This window comes from Somniosus microcephalus, chromosome 12, assembly GCF_052327205.1.
Source record: "Somniosus microcephalus isolate GS21.2 chromosome 12, FLI_Smic_1.0, whole genome shotgun sequence".
Lineage (NCBI taxonomy): Eukaryota > Metazoa > Chordata > Chondrichthyes > Squaliformes > Somniosidae > Somniosus > Somniosus microcephalus.
In genome coordinates this window covers 214,551,490-214,574,342 of record NC_140998.1, presented here as the reverse complement: position 1 = coordinate 214,574,342, position 22,853 = coordinate 214,551,490, and the positions used below count along the sequence as shown (strand labels likewise).

Genomic DNA, 22,853 nt, shown 5'->3' with positions numbered 1-22,853 from the left:
CTTGTTCCGATGAAGCATGGCGCCTTGTGACAACAGCAGCTGAGCATCAGACTGGAGCGGCTGGAGAACAAATCCTTCTAGGGAACCTGGCTGTCCAGCACTGACTGATTCCCGTAATTTCCGAGGAGGCTTCCTGCGTGCAGATGCCTCCTATTGGAAAAAAATCTACGAACTTACCCGAGGGCTCCTGAGGTCCGGACACTTCCGCTCCTGGGCCTCTCCACAGTCGAAATGCGCAGGGCCCACGTATCCCAGGGGCACAGGCGGTTCACAAGCGTCCCTGGGATCACGTGGGCCAGGCCAGCCAATAGGAGAAGGGAATCTCCCTTCATACTTTTGATAAGATAGACCCGTCAAATATATGAATGGAGATCACCTCAAAAACATAGTAAAACATTAAATGCATTTTTAAAAAACCATTACATTTTTTAAATGAGTTAAAATTACATTAAATTAAATATTTTAAACATTAAATTTTTTGAAAATATAAAGTTTTCTACAGGGCTAAAAATAAACTTAAAATTTTTTTTTTTAAATTATAAATAAGTGGAAAACAAATATTTTTGTTAAGCTGTTACGCTGGTGAAAGCAGACCTTACATATGCTTTTACCAGGTGTAAGGTTTTCAGCGGGCGGAGGTTGTGCAGAAAGCAGAACTCCCCCCCCCCCCCCCCCCGCAGATATGATTTCCCTGCTCTCTCCCTATACCCCTTGATGCCATTTGTGTCTAGAAATCTATCTATCTCCTTCTTAAATATATTCAGTGACTTGGCCTCCATAGCCTTCTGTGGTAGAGAATTCCACAGGTTCACCACCCGTAGGTACCGGAAAATACGGGCCTGAGTTTACGCTGCACTGAGCCTGGGTCAGGGAGGGGCCGACCAGCCCCGTATTGTGGTTATCGTAGAATCAGAGAATAGCACAGCACAGGAGGAGGCCATTCTATCGAGTGACTCCTGGAGGGAAGTCTGAGCTCAGGATTGGGATCAGCAGTCACTTCCCCCTCTCACCAGCACAGTCTCAGAGGAGATGAGCTCCCAATGGAAGTGTTGCCCCTTCACTAGAAAAACTGTCTGATCGGTATTTTATTCTATTCTATATCTCAGTATTACTGTCACACACTGTGTCCAAACCCAGTCTCAGGACCACCTTTAGCTGTGTAACCCATTGAGCACTCCCTGTGTATTATATCTCAGCATTACTGTCACACACTGTGTCCAAACCCAGTCTCAGGACCACCTTTAGCTGTGTAACCCCTTGAGCACTCCCTGTGTATTATATCTCAGCATTACTGTCACACACTGGCCTAGAAATTCAGTTGGGCGCGCCAGCCCTTAGCACCTTCGGAGGAGATCTCGAGCGCTAGGCGCTTAGCGCCCGGGCGCAGCGCGAACTGCGCCTCACCCCAACTTCAGTAGACATTTAGCGCCGGCGCAAAGTCTTAGCGCGCGCCCTGCTGCGCGCGCAGATCATGACGTCATTTCGTCGTGCAACGCCCTTTGTGCACCCGGAACCGGAACTTCACTCGCGCCGCCCCATTGTGCGCCGGGCGGCCCTAACGACTGTGAAGTGGAACGGTACACAGCCGAGGCGGCCCACGGGGAGCGCTAATTAAAGGGCACTTACCCTGCACTATAAAGGCCAGCCATTTTGCAGCATTCACTCTTGTGCAACGGTTTTTTGGAGAGAGACCAAGGAGGAGGGCTGACTGCTTTGGCCCAACACTAGGACAGGTCTTTTTGGCTCAGGCCAGAGCTTAGCTATTATCTTTGCCTTCATTGAGATCTCAGTGTTTGCCAGCATATAATGGGGGCTGCATTGGGTGCCAACGCTGAGTTTCAGCCTTATGCCGGAAGGGCTTACAGACGCCGTGAGAGAGTGGCAGCCCTGGCTAGACGCAGAGGGGGGAACAGGCGTCGCCAACTGAGGCCTTACCCACCCAGGGTATACCGCCAGCAGTCCTCCTATCTGACCATGTCTGCCGCGCAGTGTGTTAGGAGGCTGCGATTCAGAAGGGAGGTGGTCACAGAGATCTGCCTGCTGCTGCAGAGATCTGCGTCCACAGCTGATGCGCAGGACGTCTCTGTCGGTGGCAGTGAAGGTGACGGTGGCTCTCAACTTCTATGCCACCGGCTCCTTCCAATCCGCTGCTGGGGACATCGCTAACATCTCCCAGTTCGCCGTGCATTGCTGCATCCGCCAGGTGACCAATGCCCTTTTCAGAAGGAGACGTCAATTCATCTCCTTCCCCATGACCCTGGACAAGCAGCAGCAGCGTGCAGTGGGATTTGCAAGAATAGCGGGCTTCCCCATGGTGCAGGGCGCCATTGACTGCACGCATGTGGCTTTGCGGGCACCTCTGGAGCATGCCGAGGATTACCGCAACTGGAAGGGCTACCATTCCCTCAACGTACAGCTGGTGTGTGACCACAGGCAGCGCATCCTAGCTGTCAATGCCTGCTTTCCAGGCAGCAGCCACGATGCCTTTATCCTGCGACAGACAACTGTGGCTGACATGTTCCAGGCACAGCCTCACCCAAGAGGATGGCTTATCGGTGACAAAGGCTATCCTTTGTGTACCTGGCTCATGACCCCGCTCCGCGTGCCCACGACCCCTGCTGAAGAGGCATACAACGAGAGCCATCAAGCGACTAGGAACATCATAGAACAAACAATCGGCGTCCTCAAGCAACGGTTCCGCTGTCTGGATCGCTCCGGGGGAGCCCTCCAGTATTCGCAGGAGCGAGTCTCCCAATTCGTCGTCGTTTGCTGCATGCTGCACAACCTGGCTATCCGCAGGACTCAGGCACTGCCACCTCACGTTGGACCACCACCTCAGGAGGAGGAGCAGGAGGAGGAGGAGGACGAGGAGTACCAGCCCAGGAGGGAGGCAGAAGGTCCAAGGGCTGCCCGTCGGCGGCTTATTGACCGTCACTTCCAGGCCCCCTGTCAGGGAATGGCGCGTGCCAATGAAAGAACATGATTGCAGCCGCGCCGCAAGCCGTCAGCCGGTTAAGGCAACAAACACTTCAAAGATCAAACATGGACAATGTGATTAAATAAAATGGTTTATTGTACAAACTCAGGGCCCTTCCCACATGAAAACCAAAAACAGACGAACCCCCAAAAAACACACACACACATGACTCACTCCCACAACCTGGGGAGCATTAACAAAAGATGTCAACAAAAATGGCCTTCATCCTCGGCCTTCACAAAACACACATTCAAAAAAACACAACATTTGGACACACCCTCTACTTAGTGGCCCGCGAGGGCGATGCCTTCCGCAAACTTTTGCGGCCCCTGCACGCCCTGCTGCTCCTCCTCAAAGTGAGGCCATTGGCTGCTGCAAGGCTGGGGGCAGGCTCCTGAGGGGCACATGTCGTGACGGCAGATGCCCTTGGGGGTCGGCCTAGACGAGGTCTGGCCGTCGAGGGGCCGGCTGGTGAATGCTGCAGCTGTGGCTGGCCAGCATCAGTCGCTGCAGCAGCTCCTGGCAGCTCCACTGGGGGAGTGGCAGTGGCGGCTGGAGGAATGGGGGCAAGCTGGCGGATGGCAGGCGCTCGCTGGTCGCCTGAGACACTGGCACTCGGCCGGGCCAGCACTGCAGCATGCGCACCAATCTGCCGAGGGACAGACCGCTGTGCTGCTGCAGCGCGCCGGGTGCCCTGGCGATGCCTGGCTGACACAGCGAGTGTGGCAGCAGTGAGTGCCCGTGTTGACCTGTTCAGTGACCGCATCAGAGCAGCCAGTGACTGCACGGCACCACTGATCACCTGGCCAGTCGCTGCCTGATCTGCCCCGAATTCCGCCCGACTGGTGGCCTGTGAGGCCCCGACCTCGGTCACACTCCGAGACAGGGACTCGATGGCCTCAGGCAACCGTGCCACTACCCCCATGAGCTCCGTGTGCCGGCGCTCCGAATCCGCGGACAAGTCCTCGAGGCGGCGCATCTCCTCGGCGTTGGCCGTCTCCGGACTGGAGGCCGGACTCTCCCTCTGGGGAGAAGGCCGCTGAGCTGGCTGACCCTTCCTGCGTTGCTGGACGCCGCTGGGCCCAGCAATTGGACTCCCCTCCGACATTTCCCCCCTCTGGGGAGAAGGCCGCTGAGCTTCCACCCCCCTCCCGCGTTTCTGCAGGCCGCAGGTCCCATGAGCTACCCTTCCCTCCGACACTTCCCCCACGCTCCCCTCCAGGGAAGACGTGTCCCCTACATTGGCATGGGTTGCCGCGGCTGAGGGTTCCCCTGATGGGCCGCCTTCCTCTTGCTCCTCCTTCTCTTCTGAGGGGCTGTCACTGGCAAGTTCAGGGACCTCCTCCTCACCATCTGAAAGCAGGAAGGCACAAGAGTAGCTTTAGAGTGAGGAGAGGGCGTCAGCGAGGGATGCATGAGTGGTGGCATTCAGCGCATTGGTCGGACAGTGGCAAAGGATGTAGATCTGATGCGCAAGTGGGACGAGAGAGGTCCAAAAGGTGATGTCCTTACCATTGGTGCCCAGAACAGGGTCGGCATCTCCAGATGCAACGGGGCCAATCACCCGGGCACCCATGATGCGCTCCACGCGATGTTGCAGCTCGGTGAGTGGCTGGATCTGGGGTCCGCCTCCCCCGGTCGCAGTCCGGCTCCTCTTGTTATTGGCCAGCTTGGCCTGCAAGAGAAAGGACGGCCTCTAAGTACAGTGTGTCGCCCTGATCTTGTGTGCACTGCCTCCCATGATCGAATAGCCTGGCCAGTGTGTTAAGTGCACAATGTGCAATTGATGTTCATGAGTGTCCCATAGCTGCTGCATGAGGGCTGGCCATTAGGGCTTTGAGGTCCCTTTGCCCATAATGTGAGGTGCACATGCAAGGATGAGGAGGACACTGGAAAGGGTACTCACCCTGACAATCCTGGCGAGGTCATTTAGCTTTTTGCGGCATTGGACACCGCTCCTGGGGACCTCGCTGTTGGATGTCACCTTGGTGGCGACATGCCTCCAGGCTCTCCGGTAGACGCGGGCCGGCGGCTTCCTGCCATTGTCTGGAAACAAAATATGGCGTCTCTTCTCCACAGCACCAACCAGCACCCTCAGATCAAGCTCTGAGAAGCGCTGCGCTCGTTCACGGGCCTTCTCCATGGTTTCAGGCACTATTTGGGTCCAACAGCAGTGTTCAGGCCTAGCTGGAGGGCTCCACTATCCAGGGCGTGGCAGCAGATCAAGTCGACCCTTCCCCCTTAAGAGCTGGCCGGCGCCAGGGTGTCTGCTGTCAATCAAGAGATGGCCGCACCTGCGCTGCGCCCGGCCTCGGCGCTATCGCTCAGCACCTCCGGCTTAGCGCCTAAAGAGAGGCGTGCATCGCCAGTTTTAGCGCTCGAGCAAACTCTTAGGGCGAAGCTAATGAATATCGAAGAAGTGGCCTCGAATTTGCGCCGGCCGCAAACTTTAGCGGCCGCCCGACTTTACCGCCCCAAAAGTGGCTATAATGAATTTCTAGGCCACTGTGTCCAAACCCAGTCTCAGGACCACCTTTAGCTGTGTAACCCATTGAGCACTCCCTGTGTATTATATCTCAGTATTACTGTCACACACTGTGTCCAAACCCAGTCTCCGGACCACCTTTAGCTGTGTAACCCATTGAGCACTCCCTGTGAGAGATGGTAACTCCCAAATATCCCATCAATGAGCGGGAACAACAGGCACTTTCTGATTAATTTCTTTACTTGTTCAGGGTGTGGGTGGTGCTGGCAGGGCCCCATTTCTTGACCATCTCGACTTGAACCACTGCAGTCCTTGTAGCGATGGCACTCCCACAGTGGGGAATGTGGGAAGAGGCTTCAGAACCTCCCTCTGCAGCATCACTCACTAGCCAGAGCCAGCAACGATATCATTGCCAGCAACTGCTTTATATACAGATTCTAGATGTCAAACTGTACAACAAAAAATTATGCATTTATATTTGAACATTGCTCTGATTGTAGACTTCATATCGAAAAGCAGTGATGAAAGAGAAGCCGGTCTCCATATTTGTCAGTGGATGTATAGAATCATAGAAGGACACAGCAGAGACAGAGGCCTCTATTTATAAACCCAAGGACCTGTACCTGGCCACTGGCTTTTAATGATTCGGCAACCTTCGACTCCCAAATCTCTCTGCTCTACAGTTCCTCGTCTCTCACTGTTTTATACACACAATTCATATTCTAAATGTTTTACATATGTCTTGACACGAATGACACTGCCTTAGTGACCAGAAATTGTGTGTGTGTATATTTCGGCCCGTATTCGCTGGGGCGTACGCACCCGTAAAGGTCCTACAGCTTCTGGGTTTTCATGCACGAAAGGTGGATGTTCCCGAGACTAACATTGGACACAGTAATGCTGCGATACAATGCATAGAATAAATAGATTATTAGTCCAGTAACATTACCACTATGCTACCGTTCCCTGTAAGGTTAAAGGCCTGGTTGGGCCAGCATACACGTAGACCCAGGAAGGCGAGTACGTGGATCCCAAGGCACCAGGTAGGAGTGGATTTTATTCGGGTTCGGAGGCGTTTCCCCACGGGAAATCTCCGACCGCAAATTCAGGCCCTTTTTGTATAAATAATTCGATATTGTTCTGGACTTGTTAGATGTAGGTAGCGCCCCTAGTGGTAGTTATTGTATAGCAGTGTGTTATTTGACCACCTTCCTGTCTGCACAGGAAGTAGTATTGGAGGAAGTGTTTTCTCAGTTGTGAACAAGCTCCAAGTGTGGCAGTTTGTTTTCTATCCTCCATCCTTCCTTATACGCTAGGGAAGACACAATGTCTGTGAGTATCCTTGTTTGGTAACATAATAACAATCTTGTTGGTATAGTATTTTGACAATACTTTGTAAATAAGAAGTTTATTAGCTGCTAGCTACTAAGGGTTAGCTTCAGCGCTATTTACTTACACAGTTACCTACTTATCTGTGTTAAGCAGTCTTCTGTTTTCATAAACATATTTTTGCATCTTATGTAACATCTAATGTATAGTACTTACCTCTGTGTCCAAAACATACTTTGTCTTTGTTTAGTTTCACACTTTTATTCAAGTAAAGCTTCAAAACAGCACCCTGCTTCTCGAGGAGTTATTTGAATGAGTGTTTAGCTGACTGGACAGCTGGATAGGAGTACATCTAGTGAGACCAGTACATATATAATGTGTCTCTCTCTCTCCTGTATATTGGAATGTCACTTTTCTTTTTGTACATTTTGAACCTGTGAATAAAGGGAAACCCATGTTTATACGAGTGTTTCTTTTATTCTTTTGTCCGATCGCAGCCCTGCCTCCGATCTATCTTTTCTTTCCAGTTTTGAAGAAGGGTTCGACCCGAAACGTCAACTCAAATTTCTCTCCACGGATGTTGCCTGACCTGCTGAGTTTTTCCAGCATTTTCTGTTGTTATTTCGGATTTCCAACATCCGCAGTATTTTGGTGTGGGCGCCGCTGGCAAGGCCAGCATTTATTGCCCAGCCCTAATTGGTCTCGAGAAGGTGGTGAGCCGCCTTCTTGAACCGCTGCAGTCCATGTGGTGAAGGTACTCCCACAGCGCTGGTAGGTAGGGAGTTCCAGGATTTTGACCCAGTGATGATGAAGGATGGTGTGTGACTTGGAGGGGAACTTGGGAGGTGGTGGCGTTCCCATGCGCCTGCTGCCCTTATCCTTCTAGCTGGAAGAGGTCACGAGTTTGGAAGGTGCCTTGGCGAGTTGCTGCAGTGCATCTTGTAGACAGTACACACTGCAGCCATGGTGCGCCGGTGGTGGAGGGAGTGAATGTTTAAGGTGGTGGATGGGGTACCGATCAAGCGGGCTGCTTTGTCCTGGATGGTGTCGAGCTTCTCGAGTGTTGTTGGAGCTGCACTCATCCAGGCAAGTGGAGAGCATTCCATCACACTCCTTACTTGTGCCTTGTAGATGGTGGAAAGGCTTTGGGGAGTCAGGTGGTAAGACTCGCCACAGAATACCCAGCCTCTGACCTGCTCTTGTTGCCACAGTATTTATGTGGCTGGTCCAGTTAAGTTTCTGGTCAATGGTGAGCCCCAGGATGTTGATGGTGGGAGATTCAGCGATGGTAATGCCGTTGAATATCAAGGGGCGGTGGTTAGACGCTTGCTTGTTGGAGATAGTCATTGCCTGGTACTTGTGTGGCACGAATATTACCTGCCCCTTATCAGCCCAAGCCTGAATGTAGTAAACAATGAGGAGGTTAGCAACAGACTTGAGGAGGACATCGACAGACTGGTGAAATGGGCAGACACATGGCAGATGACATTTAATGCAGAAAAGTGTGAAGTGATTCATTTTGGTAGGAAGAATGAAGAGAGGCAATATAAACTAAATGGTACAATTTGAAAGGGGAGGCAGGAAGAGAGATCTGGTGGATGCATGTACACAAATCTTTGAAGGCAGCAGGATGTTGAGAAGGCTCTTAAAAAAACATATGGGATCCTTGGCTTCAGAAATAGAGGAAATGCAAACGCAAGGAAGTGATGCTAAACCTTTATAAAACACTGGTTAGGCCCCAGCTGGAGTATTGTGGCCAATTCTGGGCACCACACTTTAGGAAGGATGACAAAGCCTTAGAGAGGGCGCAGCAGAAAAGATTTACTAGAATGGTAGCAGGGATGAGGGACTTCAGTGATGCGGAGAGACTGGAGAAACTGGGGTTGTTCTCTTAGAGCAGAGAAGGTTGAGGGGAGATTTGGTAGAGGTGTTCAAAATCATGAAGGGTTTTGATAGAGTAAATAAGGAGAAACTGTTTCCAGTGGCAGAAGGGTCAGTAACCAGAGGACACAGATTTAAGGTGATTGGCAAAAGAACCAGAGGCGACATGAGGAAACATTTTTTTTTTTTTTTTTTTTACACAGCAAGTTATTGTGATCTGGAATGCGCTGCCTGAAAGGGCGGTGGAAGCAAATTCAATCGTAACTTTCAAAGAGAATCGGATAAATACTTGGAGGGAAAAAATTTACAAGGCTGGAAGAACATAAGAAATAGGAGCAGGAGTCGGCCATTCGGCCCCTCGAGCCTGCTCCGCCATTCAATAAGATCATGGCTGATCTTCTACATCAACTCCACCTTCCCGCACTATTCCCATATCCCCAACAGGACATAGAAAGGCTTGCAGAATGGGAAGACAAGTGGCAGATGGAACTTCATATAGAGAATTTGTGGAATTTAATACAGAGAAGTGTGAGGTGATGGATTTTGGCAGAAGGAACAGGGAGAGGCAATATACACTTAATGGCACAGTTTTAAAGAGTGTGCAGGGACAGAGGGACCTGGGAGTTAATGTGCATAGGTCCCTGAAGTTGGCAGGACATATTGAGAGAGTGGTTGGCAAAGCATATGGGATCTTGGGCTTCATAAATAGAGGTATTGAGTACAAAGTAGAGAAGTTATGCTGAACCTTTATAAAGCGCTGGTTAGACCACAACTGGAGTATTGCGTCCACTTCTGGTCACCACACTTTAGGAAGGATGTGAAGGCCCCTGAGAGGGTGCAGAGGAGATTTACCAGAATGGATCCAGGGATGGGGGAATCTTAGCTACAAGGACAGGTTGGAGAAGCTGGATTTGTTTTCATTAGAGCAAAGGAGGTCGAGGGGTGATTTGTTCGAGGTGTACAAGATTATGACGGGTTTGGATAGGCTAGACGGGGAAAGGCTGTTCCCACTAGTTGATGGTACAAGGACTCGGGACACAGATTTAAGGTTTTGGGCAGGAGATACGGGGGGGGGGGTGTGAGGAAAGACTATTTTACACAGCGAGTGGTGAGGACCTGGAACTCGCTGCCGACGGAAGTGGTGGAAGCGGAGACACTCGGTGTTTTCATGGGGAGGCTGGATAGACACTTGAGGGAAATAAACTTGCAGGGCTACGGGGATAGAGCGGGGGAATGGGACTGACTGGATTGTTCTACAGCGAGCCGGCACAGACTCGATGGCCCAATGGCCTCCTTCTGTGCCATTATGACTCTAGGAGCAGGAGTAGGCCATAAGGCACCTCGAGCCTGCTCCACCATTCAATAAGATCATGGCTGATCTTCTACATCATCTCCGCCTTCCCACCCAATCTCCATATCCCTCGATTCCCCTAGAGTCCAAAAATCTATCGATCTCAGTGTTGAATATACTCAACGACTGAGCCTCCACAGCCCGCTGGGGTAGAGAATTCCAAAGATTCACCGCCCTCTGAGAGAAGAAATGTCTCTTCATCTCAGTCCTAAGTGGCCGAGCCCTTATCCTGAGACTATGTCCCCTTGTTCTAGACTCTCCAACCAGGGCACACAGCCTCTCAGCATCTATCCTGTCAAGCCCTCTCAGAATTTTATACGTTTCAATGAGATCACCTCTCTTTCTTCTAAACTCCAGAGAGTACAGGCCCATTCTACTCAATCTCTCCTCATAGCACAGCCCTCTCATCCCAGGAATCAATCTAGTAAACCTTCGTTGCACCGCCTCTAAGGCAAGTGTATCCTTCTTTGGGTAAGGAGCCTAAAACTATACACAGTACTCCAAGTGTGGTCTCACCAAGGCCCTATATAATTATGGTGATACTTCTTTACTCTTATACTCCAACCCCCTTGCAATAAAGGCTAACATACCATTTGCCTTCCTAATTGCTTGCTGTACCCTGCATGCTAACTCTCTGATTCGTTTACAAGGACCCCCAAATCCCTCTGATTACGAACATTTACTAGTCTCTCACCTTTTAAAAAATGTTTTGTTTTTCCATTTTTCCTACCAAAGTGGATAATTTCACATTTCCCCACATTATACATTTGATCGAGTGTGGCATCAAGGAGCCCTAACAAAACTGAAGTCAATGGGAATCAAGGGGAAAACTCTCCATTGGTTGGAATCATACCTAGCACAAAGGAAGTTGGCTGTGGTTGTTGGAGGTCATTCATCTCAATCACATGACATCACTGCAGGAGTTCCTCAGGGCAGTGTCCTAGGCCCAACCATCTTCAGCTGTTTCATCAATGACCTTCCCTCCGTCATAAGGGGGGATGTTCGCTGATGATTGCACACTGTTCAGCACCATTCGAGACTCGTCAGATACTGACGCAGTCCATGTCCATATGCAGCAAGACCTGGACAACATTCAGACTTGGGCTGACAAGTGGCAAGTAACATTCGCGCCACACAAGTGCCAGGCAATGACCATCTCCAACAAGCGAGACTCTAACCATCTCCCCTTGACATTCAATGGCATTACCATCACTGAATCCCCCACTATCAACATCCTGGGGGTTACCATTGATCAGAAACTGAACTGGACCAGCCATATAAATACTGTGGCTACAAGAGCAGGCCAGAGGCTGGGAATTCTGCGGCGAGTGTCTCACCTCCTGACTCCCCAAAGCCTTTCCACCACCTACAAGGCACAAGTCAGGAGTGTGATGGAATACTCTCCACTTGCCTGGATGAGTGCAGCTCCAACAACACTCAAGAAGCTCGACACCATTCAGGATAAAGCAGCCCGCTTGATTGGCACTCCCTCCACCACCAGCGCACCGTGGCTGCAGTGTGTACCATCCACAAGATGCACTGCAGCAACTCGCCAAAGCTCCTTCAACAGCACCTTCCAAACCCGCGACCTCTACCACTTAGAAGGACAAGGGCAGCAGACGCATGGGAACATCACCACCTACAAGTTCTCCTCCAAGCCACACACCATCCTGACTTGGACCTGTATCGCCGTTCCTTCACTGTCGCTGGGCCAAAATCCTGGAACTCCCTTCCTAACAGCATTGTGGGTGTACCTACACCATATGGACTGCAGCGGTTCAAGAAGGCGGCTCACCACCATCTTCTCAAGGGCAATTAGGGATGGGCACTAAATGCAGGCCTAGCCAGCGACGCCCACATCCCATCAATGAATAAAAAACAAAAATCTGCCATTTTCTCACCCAATCAATTAACCTGTCTATATCCCTTTGCAGCCTCTTTGCGTCCTGCTCACAGCTTACTTTTCCAACTAGCTTTGTATCATCAGCAAACTTGGATACATTACATTTGGTCCCCTCATCCAAATCATTGATTTAGATTGTGAATAGCTGAGGCCCAAGCACTGATCCTTGCGGGACCCCACTAGTTACAGCCTGCCAACTCGAAAATGACCCGTTTATTCCTACTCTGCTTTCTGTTAGTTAACCAATCCTCAATCCATACTGGTATATTACCCCCCCAGTGAGCCCTAATCTTGTTTAATAACCTCTTGTGTGGCACCTTATCAAATGCCTTCTGAAAATTCACTTATTTCCCTTATCTACCCTGCTAGTTACACCCTCAAAAAACTAATATATTTGTCAAACACGATTTCCTTCATAAATCCGTCTTGACTCTGCCTAATCATATTGTGACTCTCCACGTGCTCTGTTACCCCTATGGAGACAGAGCCGGGGAGTGGGACTAATTGGACAGATCTTGCAAAGAGCCGGCACAAGCATGATGGGCTGAATGGCCTCCTTCTGCGCTGTATCGTTGTATTTGATCAGAAATCTATCTAGTTCCTTTGACAGAGTCACAGCGCTGGGCAGCACCCTCTGACCCAGGCTCACTGAGTTCGGACTGATTACAAAAGGAGGTGTGGTTGTGGTTTTCACAAGTTCATGAATCGCCCCTCCCACCTCTGCTATCAGTGGAGAAGGGCCCAATCCCCAGTGCTTGGCATTAACCCACACTTGGCTGTCAGGCAGGCTCCCACCTCGGGAAGATTCTCCAGCCTCTGCCCCTCCCGATCCCTTTTTCCCATCCACACAGCGATTCAGTCATTTAACGGAGGCCACAGCTGGTTACGGCAGTGTTGTCACTTGATTTGACACTGGTACAAAACACACCTTTTAATGATACTCTAAATCCATCCCCTCATATTGCTCTCCCCCTGCCCCAATGACAGTCTCGCACCCACCAGTACTTCACCCCAGTGTTCGCTCTCTTCAGTTTGGAAGGACATGACCGATTGCCGTTCTGCCAGATGTTTCTCTGCAGTTGATGGCAACTTGAACCCATAACCTTGAGTCAGAGGAGAGAGTGATACCACTGACCCATGGCTGACAACCTCCCTCAGCCTGGCACCAATTTCCAGTCACGTTTGGTCATGTTTTTCTTCTGAATCAGTTGGTAGCACTTTTGCCTCTGAGTCAGAAGGTTGTGGGTTCAAGTCCCACTCCAGAGACTTGAGCACAAAATCTAGACTGGCACTCCCAGTGCAGGGCTGAGGCTCGGAGCGCTGCACTGTCGGAGGTGCCGTCTTTCAGATGAGATGTTAAACCGAGGCTCTGTCTTCCCTATCATGTGAACGTAAAAGATCCCACGACACTATTGGAAGAGGAGCAAGGGAGTTCTCCCCAGTGTCCTGGCCAATACAGATTATCTGGTCATTATCACATTGCTGTTTGTGGGATCTTGCTGTGCACAAATTAGCTGCCGCATTTCCCGACATTACAACAGTAACCACACTTCAAAAATACTTCATTGGCTGTAAAGCGCTTTGGGACATCCGGCGGTGGTGAAAGGCGCTGGAGAAATGTCTCTTTCTCTGGCCTTTTCATCCCCAATGTACCTTTCCAATGATCTGAAACCCTGAGGGTCCCTCAAAGTCCCGTAACCAAAGGCATCACAAAGGACAAGCCACAAAGGGTGCTGAGGCCCACACTCCTCTAATAGCAAGCCCCCATTTACAGTGATTGTTTCAAATGCACCGAGTTAGAGGGGACCAAATGTGAATTCAGTGAAAATACAGGAGGAGGCCATTCAGCCCCGAGCCTGTTCCGCCATTCAATGAGATCATGGCTGATCTGTATCTCAACTCTATCCACCCGCCTTAGCTCCATATCCCATCATACCCGTCCAGCAAAAGTCCATCGATCTCAGATTTAAAATGATTAATTGAGCTGGCATCTACTGCTTTCTGTGGGAGAGTGCTCCACACTTCTACCACCCTTTGCGTGAAGAAGTGTTTCCGAATTTCTCTCCTGAATGGCCTGGCTCTGATTTTAATATTATGTTGATGACCCTTCGTTCTGACGTTAACTCTGTTTCTCTCTCTACAGATGCTGCCTGACCAGCTGAGTATTTCCAGCATTTTCTGTTTTGATTTAAGAGCAAATTAGAATCATGCAACCATTCTATGATTCTAGCACAGGAGGAGGCCATTCGGCCCCTCGAGCCCGTGCCGGCTCTCTGCCAGAACACTTCAGCTAGTCCCACTCCCCTGCCCTTTCCCCGTAGCCCCGCAAATAGTTTTCCTTTAGGTACTTATCCAACACCCTTTCGAAAGCCCCAATTGAGTCTGCCTCCACCACCCTTTCAGACAGTGCATTCCAGGTCATAACCACTCGCTGCGTAAAGAAGTTTTTCCTCATGTCACCTTTGGTTCTTCTGCCAATCACCTTAAATCTGTGTCCTCTGGTTCTCAACCCTTCCGCCAATGGGAACAGTTTCTCTCTATCTACTCTGTCCAGACCACTCATGATTTTGAACACTTCGATCAAATCTCCTCTCAACCTTCTCTGCTCCAAGGAGAACAACCCCAGCTTCTCCAGTCTATCCACGTAACTGAAGTCCCTCATCCCAGGAATCATTCTTGTAAATCTTTTCTGCACCCTCTCTAAGGCCTTCACATCCTTCCTAAAGTGCGGTGCCCAGAATTGGACACCATACTGCAGCTGAGGCGAAACCAGTGTTTTATAAAGGTTCATCATAACTTCCTTGATTTTGTACCCTGTGCCTCTATTTATGAAGTCCAGGATCCCGTATGCTTTTTTAACCGGTTTCTCAACCTGCCCTGCCACCTTCAATGATTTGTGCACATACACCCCCAGGTCTCTCTGTTCATGCACCCCCTTTGGGATTGTACCCTTTAGTTTATATTGCCTCTCCTCGTTCTTCCTACCAAAATGTATCACTTCGCACTTTTCTGCGTTAAATTTCATCTGCCATGTGTCCACCCATTCCACCAGCCTGTATGTCCTCTTGAAGTCTATCACTATCCTCCTCACTGTTCACTGTACTGCCAAGTTTTGTGTCATCTGCAAATTTTGAAATTGTGCCCTGTACACCCAAGTCTAAGTCATTAATATATATCAAGAAAAGCAGTGGTCCTAGTACCGACCCCTGGGGAACACCACTGTATACCTTCCTCCAGTCCGAAAAACAACCGTTCACCACTACTCTCTGTTTCCTGTCTCTCAGCCAATTTCATATCCATGCTGCCACTGTCCCTTTTATTCCATGGGCTTCAACTTTGCTGGCAAACCTATTATGCGGCACTTTATCAAATGCCTTTTGGAAATCCATGTACACCACATCAACCGCATTGCCCTCATCAACCCTCTCCGTTACCTCATCAAAAAACTCAATCAAGTTAGTTAAACACAATTTGCCTTTAACAAATCCGTGCTGGCTTTCCTTAATTAATCTGCACTTGTCCAAGCGACAGTTAATTTTGTCCCGGATTATCATTTTGATTAGTAGAATCATAGATTGATACAGAACAGGAGGCCATTTGGCCCATCGTGTCTGTGCCGGCTCTTTGAGAGAGTTATCCAATTAATCCCACTCCCCTGCTCTTTCCCCATAGCCCTGTAAATTATTTTCCCTTCAAGTATTTATCCCAATTCCCTTTTGAATGTTACTATTGGATCTGCTCCCACTCTGCACCCTTTCAGGCACTGCATTCCAGATCATAACAACTCACTGTTTTTAAAAAATGTTTCCTCCTGTTGCCTCTGGCTCTTTAGTCAATCACCTTAAATCTGTGTCCTCTGCTTATCGACCCCCCCTGCCACTGGAAACAGTTTCTCGTTACTTACTCTATCAAAACCATTCATGATTTGGAACCCCAGTTTCTCCAGTCTCTCCACATAACTGAAGTCCCTCATCCCTGGTACCATTCTCGAATCTACATTTAATGTCGTGGCCTCAGTCACTTTCCTGGCACTATGATGGTGCGATAATATAAATTGTTGGAGATTTTGCACAGAACAGCTGCACACTTGCCTTTAGCAAAGAGTACCTTGGTGTCTGGCCTGAGCCGACCCATCATGGTACAGCCTCGGTCTTCAGGGCACTGTCAGTGCGGTAACTCAGAGCGCTGCTGCCCTTGCTCCATCCCTAACCAGCAATGAAAGGCTGACGTTTACTGCAGTAACACCGCAGCACCGAAACAGCCACATCCCTTAATTTAAAAAAAATCCCAAATTGCACTGCCCGTGTTTGTTTCTCTTGCAAAAAATATCAGGTCTGGAGATGCCTGCACATTGCATTCACATGCAACTGTCCTGTGCATAATCTCCAACAATTGCTATTATCACGCCAGGTAAGTGGTTGAACCCACAACATTAAACATAGGTTTTGCTAATTTACTCTCACCAAAAATCTATCTAGCGGTTAAGCGTCCATGAATTGTAAATAATTGTGATTGGTCATCTAGCCTTTCTTGCCCATTTTTGTGAATTTGAGTGATGTTGAAAATAAAACCTGCCACGAATTGACTCAGGTGTTTCTGCATTCCCAATTTTTCTCCCAAATGACTCTCTCTTTCATATTTCTTTTGCATTAAAAAAATAAAATCTGGCTTTTCAAATGGTCAATTAAACAGATTTCAATTACCAGTTCAGCATCCGAACAAAACAAATCCAGCCATTTCATCAAAAGGTTTAAAGAAATCTGAAAGCATGTCAATATTGATGATCCTGGTGCTGAATATGCCTTGCACAGTCCAAACCTGAACACTCCCTTTCATTGCACAGCCAGAGATCAGAGAATGGTTCCAGCACAGGGGGCCGCCGCGGGCTCTGTACCTCGGTGCTGCTGATCCTCCTCCGGCTCCGGCTGCTTCTCCAGGCCCAGGCTCAGGCTCATCTTCATCCCACTCCCGCTCGACGGCCTCCGCGCCTCCGACTTGGCTGCTCGCCTCGGGGAGATGGTGCTGCCGCCATCCCGCTCGCCATCATCATTGTTTGTCAAACTGGGGGAGGGGGGGGGAGGAGGGATGCCGCCGGAAAGAGCCGAGCCCAGCCCAGCGCCACCGGAAAGAGCAGAGCCGAGCCGAGCCTAGCGCCACCGGAAAGAGCCGAGCTGAGCCCAGCGCCGCCGGAAAGAGCCGAGCCGAGCCTAGCGCCGCCGGAAAGAGCCGAGCCAAGCCCAGCGCCGCCGGAAAGAGCCGAGCCGAGCCCAGCGCCGCCGGAAAGAGCCGAGCCGAGCCCAGCGCCGCCGGAAAGAGCCGAGCCGAGCCCAGCGATGTAAGTGAGCCCTCCCGGCCGTTATATGGCGGTGTGTCAGGATGTCTCCCTTTATAAAGATGCCGGGCTGCAGTGAGCCCTCCCGGCCGGTAGATGGTGTTGTGTCAGGATGTCTCCCTTTATAAAGATGCCGGGCTGCAGTGAGCCCTCCTGGCCGGTAGATGGCGCCGTGTCAGGATGTCTCCCTTTATAAAGATGCCGGGCTGCAGTGAGCCCTCCCGGCCAGTAGATGGCGCCGTGACAGGATGTCTCCCTTTATAAAGATGCCGGGCTGCAGTGAGCCCTCCCGGCCCGTAGATGGCGCCGTGTCAGGATATCAACCTTTACTCCACGCCTCCACTACTCGCCTTCAAACAGCCGCCTCCTCAGAAGACAAACACGGGACATAACCAGAGTACCCTTCGTCATCCAGTACTTCCCCGGAGCGGAGAAACTACGCCATGTACTTCGCAGCCTTCAACATATCATCGATGACGACGAACACCTCGCTAAGGCCATCCCCACGCCTCCACTACTCGCCTTCAAACAGCCGCCTAACCTCAAACAGACCATCGTTCGCAGCAAATTACCCAGCTTTCAGGAGAACAGCGACCACAACACCACACAACCCTGCCACGGCAACCTCTGCAAGACATGCCAGATCATCAACACAGATACCATCATCACACGTGAGGACACCACCCACCAGGTACATGGTACATACTCATGTGACTCGGCCAACGTTGTCTACCTCATACGTTGCAGGAAAGGATGCCCTGGAGCATGGTACATCGGTGAAACCATGCAGACACTGTGACAATGGATGAACGGACACCGCACAAAAATCGCCAGGCAGGAGTGTTCCCTCCCAGTCGGGGAACACTTCAGCAGTCAAGGACATTCAGCCTCCGATCTTCGGGTAAGCATTCTCCAAGGCGGCCTTCGAGACACACGACAACGCAAAATCATCGAGCAGAAATTGATAGCCAAGTTCCGCACTCATGAGGACGGCCTCAACCGGGATCTTGGGTTCATGTCACGCTACATGTAACCCCACCTGACGTAGAGTCATCCAGACTCGAGTCGTCATTGGCTTGTTCTCTCTGCACAGATGCGGCCGGACCTACTGTGATTTCCAGCAAAAAAATAGTTTTTTGTTTGTTTTTTGCTTTTCATACAGACCCCAGCATCTGCAACATTTGACCCCTTGTGACCCCATACTTGCTCTCGAGTCAGTACAAAGAAGGTTCACTCGGTTAATCCCGGGGATGAGGGGATGGACATATGAGGAGAGGTTGAGTAGATTGGGACTCTACTCATTGGAGTTCAGAAGAATGAGAGGCGATCTTTTTGAAACATATAAGATTGTGAAGGGGTTGGATCGGGTGGATGCGGGGAGGATGTTCCCGATGATGGGTGAAACTAGAACTAGGGGGCATAGTCTTAGAATAAGGGGCTGCTCTTTCAAAAGTGAGATGAGGAGGAACTACTTCACTCAGAGGGTGGTAGGTCCATGGAATATGCTACCCCAAAAAGCTGTAGAAGCTACATCATTACATAAATTTAAAACAGAAATAGACAGTTTCCTAGAAGTAAAGGGAATTAAGGGTTACGGGGAGCGGGCAGGAATTTGGACATGAGTCTAGGTTCGGATCGGTCATGGCCCTGTGGGTAGCGGAGCGGGCCCAGGGGCCGTGTAGCCTGATCCTGCTCCTATTTCGTGTGTCTAATTCTGTTAGATTCAGGAGATGGTTCTGTGAAAGTAGATTGGCAGTTAGGATCAGATCAGCCATGATCTTATTGAATGGCGGAGCAGGCTCGAGGGGCCAATTGGCCTACTCCTGCTCCAATTTCTTATGTTCTTATGTTCTTATTGTTCTTTGATGTAATGTTTTCCTGACTGACCTGTTTGGACACCATTCACACCTGTGATCGCTGTGATTATCTCTCTGCCGAGGTGTGATAAAGGGCAGTTAGAAAGATTACCGGTAATCATCTGGCAGTGCTCTCTGACTATATATGCTGTGCTTATATGCAACTCTTCACTTCACCTGATGAAGGAGCAGCCCTCCGAAAGCTTGTGATTTCAAATAAAGCTGTTGGACTATAACCTGGTGTTGTGTGACTTCTTACATTCTTCCCTTTATAAAGATGCCGGGCTGCAGTGAGCCCTCCCGGCCGGTAGATGGCGCTGTGTCAGGATGTCTCCCTTTATAAAGATGCCGAGCTGCAGTGAGCCCTCCGAGCCGCTAGATGGCGCTGTGACAGGAAGACTCCCTTTATAAAGATGATAAACCTACAGAGGGCGAGCGAGAGCTTTACAAAGGTGCGTATTGGAAGGTGAGCATCTCTTTGGTTCAAGTGACCCACATTTCACTGCATATGTCCAGGTGCTGACACAGATAAACGGATGCACAACACACACTGTACAGGGGAAAGCTGAGGGAACTCAGGATTAAACAGGGAGCCAGCCAGAGAGAGACAGAGAAAGATGGAGTGAAATAGAAACGAATAAATCGACAATCGGAACCGCAGTAACATGAATTAAAATGGCTACCACGCATCTCATTGAAGCCTCAAATTGATCGCACTGCCCAAACCACCAGCATTATTGTGGAATTATAACACGGGTTCGCGTTGAGGACGTTGATTTCCTCTTGGGGGGCCTCTTTGTCCCGCACCAGGGGTTAACGTGTTTGTGCCACATTGCAAGGCCAGGGCTACTTTAACCCCAGGCTTTAAACCTGTTGAAAACTCAAGGCCCACAATCCAACAGGAACAAGTTAACCCAAGGCCCCAGAATCCCAGGCTCCCCGAGAGGAAATGAAAGCCTGGGGTAATAAACAGACACAAACTCACGTGGGCCCATTGGGTGCAGCCTCTGGCGAAGGCCTCGGATTGTCCACTGCGGAGGAAGCTCTTGTCCCAGGTATTCCTCATCCCAAAGCGCTCTCGCTCTCTCTGCATTTTGTTACAGCTTTGCAAATATAATAAATGTCCTTGGGAGAAGAGAGAGAGAAATGAGATTGATTAAGAAACAAAGCAATGAAAAAAAAGCATAGCAAGAGCCCAGGGCTCCCTCGCTCAGTTACACAGACAATCTCCCAACAACATCCCATTACAAACAATTACATTACATTAGAAACCAGAGGATCTAAAGAGTTAAAGATGGAGACAGAGAATTTGCACACAGCAGATTGAGAGAAATGGCCCTTCTGGAGGGAGGAGGGATTGGGACTGGGACCCTCCCAGCCCCAGGACTGGGACCCTCCCACCCCCAGGTCAGCAAATTGCAGAGTCCACCCCTTGAGCCATTGACATGTTGGCTTTGCTCCATAGGGGGCCTGTCCATTGACATGCTAATCCATGGATAGCCCAGGGCAGCACTCTGGCAAGGGAAATGCTTTCCCTGATCTGTTAACCTGTTCTGAACTACACAGGATGCAAAGTGTTTATTGTAAGGACAGGAGATGGTGGAATATACAAAACACAAGGTTTCCAGACCTGATGAGGCAGAAGGTGTTACCACACATTCCAATTTCAATTTTATTTGTCACATAACCAAATACAGCAAGTGAAATCCAGTCAGTGAAATGCTTTTTTCTTAACGAGCCGAGCGCACCAAGCAGCAAAGGACACTTAGCTGCCTGGTACGCACAGAGCCCGCAAGGACGGCAGCCATCTTCATCGGCGCCATCACAATAGGGTCCGCTCTCGCCTCGCTCCGCCTTTCCCGCACTCCTGCCCGACAATCTTCAGCCGCCGTGGTACCGACGTCCCGGGGCCTGCTTCTCCCTGGCTCTCCTTCCACCCGGTCTGACCTCCGAGCCTCCCGCGGTGTCTGACCTTCCAGGGCCTGCTTTTCCCACCCTCGGTCCGCTGCATCTCTTGTGTCTTTGGATCAGGTTCTGTTTAACTTTAAAATGTCTCTCTCAAATAATAGGCCTGAGAGAAATTGAGAACGGACAATCTGAGAGTTTCAAAGAGAGCAATGTTCCATTCCATTGCAAATGACTAGAATATTGATCAGTGATATTCCATTGCAATGTTCCATTCCATTGCAAATGACTAGAATATTGATCAGTGATATTCCATTGCAATGCTCCATTCCATTGCAAATGACTAGAATATTGATCAGTGATATTCCATTGCAATGTTCCATTACATTGCAAATGACTAGAATATTGATCAGTGATATTCCATTGCAATGTTCCATTCCATTGCAAATGACTAGAATATTGATCAGTGATATTCCATTGCAAATGACTAGAATATTGATCAGTGATATTCCATCGCAATGTTCCATTCCATTGCAAATTACTAGAATATTGATCAGTGATATTCCATTGCAATGTTCCATTCCATTGCAAATGACTAGAATATTGATCAGTGATATTCCATTGCAATGTTCCATTACATTGCAAATGACTAGAATATTGATCAGTGATATTCCATTGCAATGTTCCATTCCATTGCAAATGACTAGAATATTGATCAGTGATATTCCATTGCAAATTACTAGAATATTGATCAGTGATATTCCATCGCAATGTTCCATTCCATTGCAAATGACTAGAATATTGATCAGTGATATTCCATTGCAAATGACTAGAATATTGATCAGTGATATTCCATTGCAAATGACTAGAATATTGATCAGTGATATTCCAATGCAATGTTCCATTACATTGTGTTGTAGCTAATTTGGGGCTAAGCGGGCCAGGTGATATTCGAGGTCGACGCGATACCCAACAGAAGCTTTTTAGAGTCAATAAAACTCCGACTACGAGTTGAATGGCAAAGTAAAAGAATGCTTTAATTGCAGAGCTCTGGGAGAAACCGTTACACACGCCTTGTGTGATCACCAAGTCTCTCGTTTTACACACACAAGGCTCCTACCTTTATACAGGAGTCAAAACAACTTAGACGGTTGATTACATAATCACAGCGATCCCCCGTGACATCTAAAATGGTTATCTATTCTTAAACAAACGGTTATCTATTCTTAAGCAAGCGATGGCCATAGGTTAAAACCTTTTGGGACCTCTGGCCGCAGACGAGATAAGCAGAAGTAAACAATGGTTCCAGACTGTTCATCGTTGCAAGGTGACCACAAATGTTCAGTAATAAAACTGCAGCTGACAATTACCTCACCCCTGCCTACGTGCGAGCTCGGGGGCCCCTTGTTAGCCAGTTTTAATGTCAAGTATCCCGACAGTCTTTGCAAAGTCCTTAATACTGAAATTCTCCTTAACACATTGCAAATGACTAGAATATTGATCAGTGATATTCCATTGCAATGTTCCATTACATTGCAAATGACTAGAATATTGATCAGTGATATTCCAATGCAATGTTCCATTACATTGCAAATGACTAGAATATTGATCAGTGATATTCCAATGCAATGTTCCATTACATTGCAAATGACTAGAATATTGATCAGTGATATTCCATCTCAAATGACTAGAATATTGCTCAGTGTGTGTGTGTCTCTCTTTCTCTGTCTCTCCCTCTCTGCCACTCTCTCTCGCTGTCTCTGTCTCTTTCTCTCTGTCTCTGTCTGTCTCTGTCTCATTGTGTAATCCAGTTCTGCTCCTTTAGATTCCCTCT

At 49.2% G+C, this 22,853-nt stretch overlaps 1 long non-coding RNA gene across 1 annotated transcript; it reads right to left on the bottom strand.

Moving 5' to 3' along the window:
• Window positions 1-7,026: 7,026 nt before the first annotated feature.
• LOC147110083 (uncharacterized) lies at window positions 7,027-17,232 on the bottom strand. The gene is made up of 2 exons (XR_015080387.1): window positions 16,821-17,232; window positions 7,027-7,225 (listed from the first exon to the last, which is right to left on the bottom strand). It is a non-coding gene; the product is annotated as an uncharacterized LOC147110083 (long non-coding RNA).
• Window positions 17,233-22,853: the final 5,621 nt, after the last annotated feature.